The sequence below is a fragment of the Danio rerio genome, chromosome 18 (genome assembly GCF_049306965.1).
Source record: "Danio rerio strain Tuebingen ecotype United States chromosome 18, GRCz12tu, whole genome shotgun sequence".
In the NCBI taxonomy this organism is placed as follows: Eukaryota; Metazoa; Chordata; class Actinopteri; order Cypriniformes; family Danionidae; genus Danio; species Danio rerio.
This window is the reverse complement of record NC_133193.1, coordinates 40,693,762-40,704,687: the sequence shown is the minus strand read 5'-3', so window position 1 is coordinate 40,704,687 and position 10,926 is coordinate 40,693,762. Positions and strand designations below refer to the sequence as shown.

At 33.1% G+C, this 10,926-nt stretch overlaps 1 long non-coding RNA gene across 4 annotated transcripts; it reads left to right on the top strand.

The window, feature by feature from the left end:
• The first annotated feature begins 340 nt into the window (after positions 1-340).
• Positions 341-8,598, top strand: LOC110438606 (uncharacterized). 4 transcript variants are annotated; one of them, XR_012393956.1, is made up of 15 exons: positions 341-418; positions 699-835; positions 2,057-2,090; positions 2,253-2,282; positions 2,374-2,443; positions 2,768-2,797; positions 2,894-2,963; positions 3,049-3,082; positions 3,284-3,313; positions 3,421-3,490; positions 3,848-3,892; positions 4,875-5,008; positions 5,087-5,218; positions 7,612-8,184; positions 8,267-8,598. It is a non-coding gene; the product is annotated as an uncharacterized lncRNA (long non-coding RNA). The 4 variants fall into 4 exon arrangements; XR_012393953.1 differs by lacking the exons at positions 2,057-2,090; positions 8,267-8,598 and having other exon boundaries at positions 3,049-3,076; positions 7,612-7,892; XR_012393954.1 differs by lacking the exons at positions 2,253-2,282; positions 8,267-8,598 and having other exon boundaries at positions 3,049-3,076; positions 7,612-7,892.
• Positions 8,599-10,926: the final 2,328 nt, after the last annotated feature.

Sequence of the window (10,926 nt, the reverse complement as noted above, 5' to 3'; positions counted from 1 at the left end):
TTCGGCTGTCACTCAGTGATATCGTTGTTATTAATTTATTTTGTAGAAGTCCTTCTATTAGCCCAATGATGAAACTAACAGCATGATTGAAAGTTAAATGCATGAAAGACTTTTCTAGTGCTTTTTAAAATAATTGTTATTTATTAGAATCATATTTGTTTTTCAGCTTCGAATTAAATCTGACTCCAACTTGAAGTGACCGTTAAATTCAGACTGTATTTGTTATTGTACACTGTAAAAAAAATCTGTAAAATAACAGTTAAATGACTGTATATTTTAACAGATTTTTTCCGTATACACGTATTACGGGTGTTTTTCCGTTTATATACATTTTCGAATTGCATTGTGGGAAGGGGATCGCAGCTCAGACAGCGTTTGATGGACATCGGGACATATTTCTTCCTCTGTTTTTTCCCTGGTGAGTACGATTAATAAAACATATAACAATATTTTAGTTAAAAGACTGCTTTATTACCTTTTTATCGTTATTTAAAATGATTTTGTCTTGTATGAAGTGCCCATGGAAAGTACAGCAGTGAATTACGTTTAATATTGTTAATAAGATCAGACTTTATTTCATTAAGATCAAACAGAGCTATGAGTGGTTAAATGTAATTTAAACAAGCATTTACCTAATGATTTTTTTATCTTTTTATGCGTTTTCCTCATCAGTAAATATGGTATCTGTTCATTTACAGTTGTTTGTCCGTATTTTTCTAAACTGCCGTGCGCGGGAAGTGACGTGACGTCCCAATCACCCGCTCACTCCCTCTGCACCTGCGTGAGTCTGACTGGATTAACGGTAAACGTCAGCTTGTCTGTGAGAGTGTGAAAGGTATGTTAATTATTTAATAGAAATATAAATGTTTTCTTTGTACAGTGCATTGAACAAGGGATAGCATTCAAAGTTTGTGACACTGTTTGGTTGATATACGTTACCTTTAATGAACACTAACGTCAACGTGTTTCAAACGCTCGTAACACCTGACCGTCTGTGTTTGTTTGCATATTAATAACTAATTTCATATTTTTACTGACGTTATCAAATGTTAGCTTTAGTTTGACCGACGTATTAAGGCTGTGTGACCGAGTTTCAGTGGAACAGCTTTGCTGGTTTTTAAGTAACGTTAAGTTATAAGTTAGACTCGCGTGAATTGGAGGCATTTGTAACTCGGTATGAGGGGAAATACACACTCGTTAAGTTATTATTAGTGGTGGGCCGTTATCAGCATTAATGTGCTGCGTTAACGCGAGACTTATCGCGCGATAAAAAAAAATATATCGCCGTTAATCTATTCTCAACGTTGGGTTGGGAGCTGCAGCTCATGGGTGACTTTCATACTTTGACATTTTAGCGCGGATGTATACCTGACAGGTGAGCCGTCTGACAAACAAGTGCCCTTCTGAATCAAATCAGCAGGATGCCTGACTTTAACTGCAGTTTGGCAGTTTCACTTTAACTCATGAACATTTCATTCATCCCGCGTGACAAACTGGGGTAATAGACGCAAATAAGAAGCAAGAACTGATGAGAATGTTATGGAATTTAATAACGCTCGCCAAATGGAGCGAACAAAAAACTTCCGCATTTCGCGACGTGTGTTTGTGTGTACAGAGATAACAGAGTGATACAGTATGACATTTAAAAGTATTTATAGTGTTTACACTGTCATGCGTTTTCGACCTCAAATAGCCTACAACGTGTACCTTAAAGCACACAATTAAATGTTTGTTGTAGTCGAGTTGACGAGTTGAACTGTCAATGATATTTATTTATTCACTTTTAAGAACCTCAAGGGCAGCTAATATGAAGATATAAAGATGAGTTGTTCTTCCACAGTCTTAAAGTTCTTCAAACTAATTGTCAGTTCGATTCATTATAGCAAATAATACTTTCTTTACTATTAGGAGATCAGGAGTTTTATTTGAATGAAACCTTGATAATAGAGTGAACTACACATGGTGTTATCGCAAATGAAATCTTTTTATGTAGATTTTGAGTAAGTTTTTTTTGCACATATAAGGTTCACTGATATTTTGCTTTGTTGACTTTCAGGTTCTTTCATTTTGGTTATAAGTACATGTTACAGGTAAATTCTTAGATTCAATCCAAACTGAATTTGAATTAATACAGACAAATGAAATAAAATACACCTGGGATTTTAAATGTTTTAATTTTTTTATTATTCACAACGTTTGTGAAGTCTAAATGTAGACTGTCTCAAACTGAATGAGTGTTATTTTTGTTGTAGGTGTGTTGGTGTAAAAATTGATGCTGACTGGTTAGTACTGCATTTTTAACCATAACAATAATGATTTATATTTAGCATTGCATCTATTGTCATTTTACCAAGAATGTGTTTGCTCTTTCAGAACTCAGGCAGTTGTGCTGGACCTTCTGTACTTTATACAGGAGATGACAGTAAACTTTCAAGTTTAAGAGGTAAAATGTTCAGGGTTTTTCTGTTTGATTTTGAGTGTTTTGTAGATATAATGTTCACTGATATATGATATAAGATTTGCTTTATGTTTATGTTGTCATTTTGGTTATAAGTACAAGGTACAGGTACATTTTCACAGCAATCTAAATTAAAATCTTAAATCTTACATTCAATCCAAACTGAATTTAAATTAATATGGACAAATTAAATAAAATACACCTGGGATTTTAAATGTTTTCATTTTTTTGTTATTTACAAAGTTTAAAGTTTAAAAGTAGACTACCTGCTGCATGTTTCAAACTGAATGAGTGTTATTTTTGTTGTAGGTGTGTTGGTGTAAAAAGTGATGCTGACTGGTCAGTACTGCATTTTTTAACCAAAAAAATAAACAATGATTTATATTTAGCATTGCATCTATTGTAATTTTACCAAGAATGTGTTTGCTCTTTCAGAACTCAGGCAGTTGTGCTGGACCCTCTGTACCTTATACAGGAGATGACGGTAAACTTTGAAGTTTAAGAGGTAAAATGTTCAGCGTTTTTTCTGTTTGGTTTTAAGTGTTTTGTACATATAAGGTTCACTGATATTTTGCTTTGTTGACTTCCAGGTTCTGTAATTTTGGTTATAAGTACAAGGTACAGGTACATTTTCACAGCAATCTAAGTAAAAATATTAAATCTTACGTTCAATCCAAACTAAATTTGAATTGATATAGACAAATGAAATAAAATACAGCTGGGGTTTTAAATGTTTTCATTTTTTTATTATTCAAAAAGTATGTAAAGTATAAAAGTAGACTACGTTGCATGTTTCAAACTGAATGAGTGTTATTTTTGTTGTAGGTGTGTTGGTGTAAAAATTGATGCTGACTGGTCAGTACTGCATTTTTATAAATAATATAAAAAATAAAAATAAAAAATGATTTATATTTAGCATTGCATCTATTGTCATTTTACCAAGAATGTGTTTGCTCTTCCAGAACTCGGGCAGTTGTGCTGGACCATCTGTACTTAGTACAGGGGATGACAGTAAACTTTCAAGCTTAAGAGGTAAAATGGTCAGGGTTTTTTTTTTTTATATTGATGCTTTTATTTTTATTATTTGGCAAAACCAATTTCTTGTACCTATATTTTTACTAAGTGTTTACATGAACACATTTTGCTTCAGTAATTTAGAATTTTGTTAACATGTATTCAAACTAAAAAGTACTGGGTTGATGTGGGTGTTTTATCTGGGTTTTTTAAGCTGCTACTGTAATCTGTTAAATAAACCAAGCAGTTATTTATTATTATTATTTATTTTTGCATCATTTGAAATGTTACAAGTTCTTTATTTTGGTAATGTCTGCTTAAAGTGATAAGGAAATAACTGGTCCACTGCTGAATTTCTTTTCTTTTCTCTCTTAGCCACCTGATGATGAGAGAGACAATTTCAATGTGGGCATCTTGATGGTGAGCCAGGCCTTCATGCTAATTTTGTGACCGTTTAATCTATTTAGCGTCATTGTAATAACATTATTTCAGGATGCAAAACTGGCTAAAAATCAAATTTAAATTTCAATATTAATTGTATGATAGTGTGGTTGATTTAACATTTTATTTAATGTTGGGTTCATTGTAAAAAAAAAAAAAAAAAGATTTAATTTTGGTTGAATAAATGCTGATTTTGGGACAGTTTTGTCTATTTATCATCATAGAATTACCATTATTTCAGGGTGGAAAACTGCCTAAAAATCAGTGGTGACTTTTTAACGTTGTTTCAATGATAGTTTGATTGATGTTTTAACATTTATTCAATGTTAATTTAACGTAGGTTTGCTCTCTGGGTAAGAACTAACTTAAAAAATGCGAAAAACTTATGTATGTGCCACTTGACTTTTGTATCACATGTTATTGGCATGTTATGGAATTTAACTATGGCAAATAAGTGAGAGGAGATGGAAAGCTATGATGTCTACACGTTTTCCTGAAACATTTTCAAGGTCAATTCTTTCTTGTATAAAGATAGTGGAAAAGAAAGAAATGTAAAACAAAATGGTTTGTCATTTTTTTAAATTTTGTTTTCTTTCCTTTATTGTTTTTTTTTTTTTGCCTTATTTTTGTTCTTGCACTATAATTATTTCTTGTAATATTTGATTAAGTAAATATATATATTTTAATTTCTTTTAAATTATGTAGCAGACATGTATTTGAATAATTTTACATAATAATTATAATATTTATAATATTATTTATAATATTAATAATTTAACATATAGGTGTGCATATATGTACCCATATATGTACATGTAATATAGGAAAACAGCCAATTTTATATTTGTCACATATTTCAAAAACCTAAATCAAAACCTATATTAAACCATATGTTTATATAGGTTCTTTCCATGTGGACGTGTACCAGACCCAACACACAACTCACTTTTCTTTTTTTCAGAAGAAGAGTCCACAGTCACAATAACAAGATCATTGGGCTGTCCCCTAATTGTGGTGAGCTACATGTTTAGTCTCTTATGTGCTAAACATTATGTAGCCTAAGGAAGCAGCCCTGACTCTGGAGTTTATATGAAGGTCTGTTTTTACATTTTTAAGTTTATTTCATTTTTATAAGACAAGTAAGTTGATACATGTTTGTTGTATTTACAACAGGAGCATGCTGAGTAACTATCCAGAATGTAGGTCCAAAGCAGAAAAAAGAGCACCAAGCAGAAACATACCATCTAAACTCCTTCGATTCCTGTCAGACCAGAAAGACTTTCAGAATCCTTGGAAGATTTAAAGGTAATTAAGCACACCAGTAATACTTTATAATAACTAAACACTATTGATTAATTTATTAAGCATTAGCAAAAAGTTCTGTTAAGCATTAACTCTACATTAATAGACCTTGGTATACAGTTTATAACTACAGCTGCAAATGCTGTAATCTTGACTTATAAGCACATCTATAATGTGCTTAATGATTTTGTTTTTATATTTTGTTAATGATTAATTTTTCATTACTAAATTTAGTATAGCATTATTTACAAACCAGTGATTTAAGAATAGTTGGTGTATTTTTTTTCTAATCATTCAGAATGTGTAAGTAAATGGTTAATAAACTATTCAAACTAACATTTATATATCTTATTATTCAGGCATATAGTAATAGTTGGGCAGCACAGTGGCTAGCACTGTTGCCTCACAGCAAGTAGAGCTCCGGGTGCTTAGGTTTCCCCCACAGTCCAAAGACATAAGCTATAGGGAAATTGATTAACTAAATTGGCTGTAGTGTATGAGTGTGTTTGTAAATAAGTGTGTATGGGTGTTTCCAAGGGCGTACTCATGCTATGCACAGTTGCCTTGAAACTGGAAGCGTGCTTGTCTCCCCGACGACCTGCACTCACATTTCATTCGAGCCTGAGCATGCTTACATCATCAATAATGCACTGTTCAGTTTAACAAGTGCTCTCACTCAGCACAGTGGAGATTTCTTTATATTGTTATATCGTTTTAGTTGTTTAATATGCAGTGACACGCAGTCAAATATTTCGCCGAACAGATCAGCCACTTTTGATGCTCATAAACAATCAAAGTCAACGTGCTGCAGGTACTAGGAGGTTTGCTAAAGGTGCAGCTGTTGTGCAGTGAGGGGTTTGTGTCTTTAATCTATGACAGTTTGCAAGGGACTTTGATTTGGATAAATTAATCACTATTACTGTTCAATGAACGCAAACCCCTTACTGCACCACAGCTGCGCCTTTAGCAAACCTCCTATTCCTGCAGCACAAGGAATTTATGATTGTTTATTAACATCAAAAGTGGCTGATCTGTTCGGCGAAAAATTTGACAGCGTGTTACTGCATCCCAAATGACTAAAACAATATAACTAAAGAATTCTCCTCCGTGCTGAGAGCACTTCCTAAACTAAATAGCGCATCATTGATGATGTAAGAGTGCTCAGGCTCGAATGCAATGTGAGTGTGGGACGTCAGGGGAGACGGGAGGGAAGACAAGAGTGCTTCGGCCTGGTTTAAGGCAACTATACATAGTGTGAGTACACACTAAGCTGAAGAAAAATACATGAATGAATTGTAATAGTTATATTTGTAAATAAAGTTAAAAAAATAAGTATATAAAGTATATACAATATTTATTTTAATAAGTGCTTTTGTTAACTTCATCCAGTTTTGTAGCCTAAAGTGAGGATTGTTTATGCTTTGTAAATCCCCTTATAAATCACAATTAAAGATTCAGTTATATTCTAAAAATGAAATTCATTTTATTGTATTAAATGAAAAATAAATCTTATCTAAAATAAAATTACTGTACAGTTAAAACATAGCTAAATAACACTGAAATGTTGCATCGTAATATCATTAAATTATTTTAGTGTTGTTTTATCCAGTTTTATGTTATATTTTGGCACTCCAGCTATTCGGCAAGGTTTCATATTTACAGTAATTACATTTTTTAGATAAGACTGTTTAGATAAGAATGTTCATTTGATACTGAGCCTTTAACTGTCGTTTATAAGGATTTATAAATCATAAATAATCCTCACAGATTAGGCCACAACTGGAAGAAGTTTTATATATATAAATAGTAATGTAAAATCAATCATTAAAGTTTGATAACACAATTATTAAACTGTAGCTGTAGCAAATTTTGCAGCTGTATTTATTACCGACTGCTAACATCTATTAATTTAGAGTCAATGCTTAACAGATAATGAATTCACTATTTGCTAATGCTTCATAAATGAATCATAGCCTGTAGTTATTATAGTGTTACCAGCATAGTTTGTTTATATTATTGTTTCTCTCTTGCATTATTGTTCCGAATATTGTCAAAAGTACTTACACTTTATTTTGAAAAATCTTAAAGTGATTTCTCACCCAAAACTGAATAATTGATAATTCATAATTTACTCACTCTTGACATTTTAAACCTGTATGACTTTGTTTCCTCTGCAAAACACAAAATATTATATTTTAAAGAATGTTGCTCCTATTTCTCCTACTTTGTTCTGTGGAAGTATGTCAGTCAGACAGGCTTGAAATTACAAGAGTGAGACAAGAAGATGATGATAAAACTTCCATTTGTGTAAACTATTGACATGCAAGGAATCACCCCAGTTGTAAGTGAAATGTCATTAGTAATGTTTTTTTGTTTTTTTTGTTTTTGTTTTACAGCCATTGAAGTATCAGTATTGGAGCGGAAGAAGACCCAGTTGTATCGTCTGTTTCCTGCCATCTTGCAGTTTAACCTGGTTTCTTAATGTAAAGTACTTGTAATTTGCCCACTTGTCCTCAATTATCTTAAAGCTAACATTTAAAACTAATTTGCTATGAGATTATTTGCCAAGACCTCTCACTGTGTGATTCACATGTCAATATGTATTTATTGTGTGTATAACTAACTATTTGGAATTCAAATGATTTGTATTCATTAAAGAATCTGTTTTAATTGCAAAGTTGTTTTTGTACTAATTGTAAGTTCACAGTTAACAAACTATTTACTGCTTCTTTACACATACAGTATAGAATAAATGTTTTTTTTTTACTATGGTAAACCATTAATAGTGTATTTCCCATATGTATATGTTTATCCTTACCAACTGCCATTTCTATGCTGCTTGAAGAGCATTAAATTAGTAAAATAATATTTTTTTTACAGTAGGTATCCCATTAAAACAAAGAATCTGTTCATTTTTTCACTGTGTATATATACTATTAAAAAACAAAAAAGTCCTCTTTTTACAGTAGGTATACTATTAAAACACAGAATCTGTTTTTTTACAGTAGGTATACTATTAAAACACAGAATCTGTCTGTTTTTTTACAGTAGGTATACTATTAAAACACAGAATCTGTCTGTTTTTTTACAGTAGGTATACTATTAAAACACAAAATATTTCCGCTTTTTTACTGTTGGTATACCCTTAAAACACAGAAAATAACCGTTTTTTTATATAGAAAACCCTTAAATTACTATAAAATGTTTTGTTATTTTACAGTAGTTTAACCGTCAAAAAACGGATATTTTGTAGTTTTTTTAATGTGAACACACTGTCAATTAACAGAAGTTTTCCGTTTTTAATTTACGGTAAAATATTTGTGTAATGAGCTGCCAGTACATTTTACCGTTTTTTTACGGAATTTTTTTTTAGAGTGTAAGAACGAATTACATTCATCATTTATGACTCAATTTTCCATACTCTTCAGTGATACATTCATTAGGGACCCAATGCCGCACAGAGTTGTCACGCTCTGGGATTTGTGTACATTCTCACGAACAGGATCTCGACATTCTATAGTCAGTCAGAGGATGCAGGGTTAACTAATACCCAGTTAGTCTGGTTGCCTCCTGCTTACTCGTGATAAAAGTGTAGTTAATTTAGTAACTTCCATACAACTTGCTAAATCAACGATAACCAGAAATCAAATAGTCTCAGCATTGAAGTGCCAACTGCTCCATACAGTGTTGTGTGATTAATTTGGATATCATGTACTTAGATAAAGTTAGTACCAGCTCCCACATATTCTACAGCATATAAAAGATTTTAGGAGAATTCAGAACGAATCAAAACTTAACACTTTATTTTCCAGATGAAAGTTCATGCCAATTACAGAATCAAAGAATAAAAAGACAATTCAGAAATGGACTACACCAACTACTCAAAGATAAATCCAAGAGTTAGGAATGGATGAAGTACATTGGAGCATATAAGTCTCTGGTGAAAAAGCTCAGAAACCCACACACTGCAAAGGGGGATCTTGCTTTTAAGATCCCAATGACACCTTTGCAACTTTTCCTTAAATACTAAACTCAGAACAATCATACATTCAAGACAATAAAATCTTCACAAAGACCTCAGCCTGGTAGTGAGTTTGAGGTGTGAACCATTTGCTCTGGGGTAGAGCATTTTGCAAAGATCTTTTTAAAGCCGAAAACCTGATCAACATAAACAAGTGAAATTGGGAAATATTACAGTGACATAAAAACCTCTGCTCTGGTGAAGAAGGTAAAGTAATGGTCAGAAAGGGGCTGAGGGTGGGTGATTGAGGGCGTACTCACACTATTCTATTCGAACCATGCCCATGCCCGTTTCCTGGATGGTTTGAGAAGTGTGAGTGCTCTGAATCGGGCTCAGGCACGGTTTACTTGGCTGGCCCTGGCCCAGTTGTAAGAGGTGTGCCAGAGCACAATTCACTTAGGCTTTGGCATGGTTCGCTTGTGTGTTATTGCAAAACGCACCTGAGCCCAAAACTGAAGATGAGACATGACTTTTACGGGACTTTTTCAAATGGATTTATTAATCATTCTTTCTGTTCCATGTATGCTAACTTTCATAGTTTATTAAAGACCCAAACCCCTCACTGCACAACAGCTGCACCTTCAGCAAACCTCCCAATTCCTGCAGCACGAGGACTTTATGATTGTTTATGAACGTCAAAAGTGGCTGATCTGTTCGGTGAAATATTTGACTGTGTCACTGCATCCCAAACGACTACAATGATATAACTAAAAAAATTTCCACTGTGCTGAGCGAGAGCGCTTACTGAACAGTGTATCATTAATGACGTAATCGTGCCCAGGCCCGAATGTAATGTGAGTGCAGGTCATCGGGGAAGACAGGAGGGGGTACAAACGTGCTTCGGCTCGGTTCAAGGCAACTGTACATTGTGTGAGTATGCCCTGAGACAGTTTTAACAACTGGTTTCCTAGTTGAACAATTGGTTTCCTAGCTAGCTTCTCAGATCAAAAAGTTTTTTTAGTGCCTGACAATTCTCATGGTCTCGCCTCATGTGATTTCACAACAGTTCTCAGGGTTTGATATTATGGAGAGACTTAGCCATGCTTACAATATATTCAGGGTTTGACATTAACTTTTTTGATCACTGACCACTGTGGCTAGTAGTTTCCAAACATTACCAGCCACTCTGCATTTTTATTAGCCACAATTTTGTTGTTGGGAAAATATTTTTATATGCATAAATTTGACTTTGATATGCTAAAATACTTAATTTAAATTTTGTGTTATATCCACATGCCTCCTCATTGATTTCACTTTGTGTGTCGTGTATGAGCTTGCTCAATAAGCATGAGCAAATGGGCCATGGTTTCATAGTGTTGTTTTGCAATTAGTTTTTATTTTACATAACTTTTCAGAGCTCAAAAAATAAATAAATAAATATATATATATATATAATTAAACCATATTAATAAAATGAAAAGCAAATAAAACCAAAAAGCAAAAGAAATGATCCGTTAAAGTCAGTTAATAATCTGTTCAAAGCAAAAGCATCCGGTGAAAAAGACAAATTTGGAGCTTTTAAAAGCAACAGGACTATGGGTGCATGAGCATAACTTTTTGTCTTGTCTATTTGAAAGTGAACCAATCACAGTAGCGTTTCCAGACATGAGTGTTTCACAAAAGGAAACGGGAGCGTGCACGCGTTTAAACCAGCCTAATCTCACGAGAAAACGTAAGCATTTTACGTTTT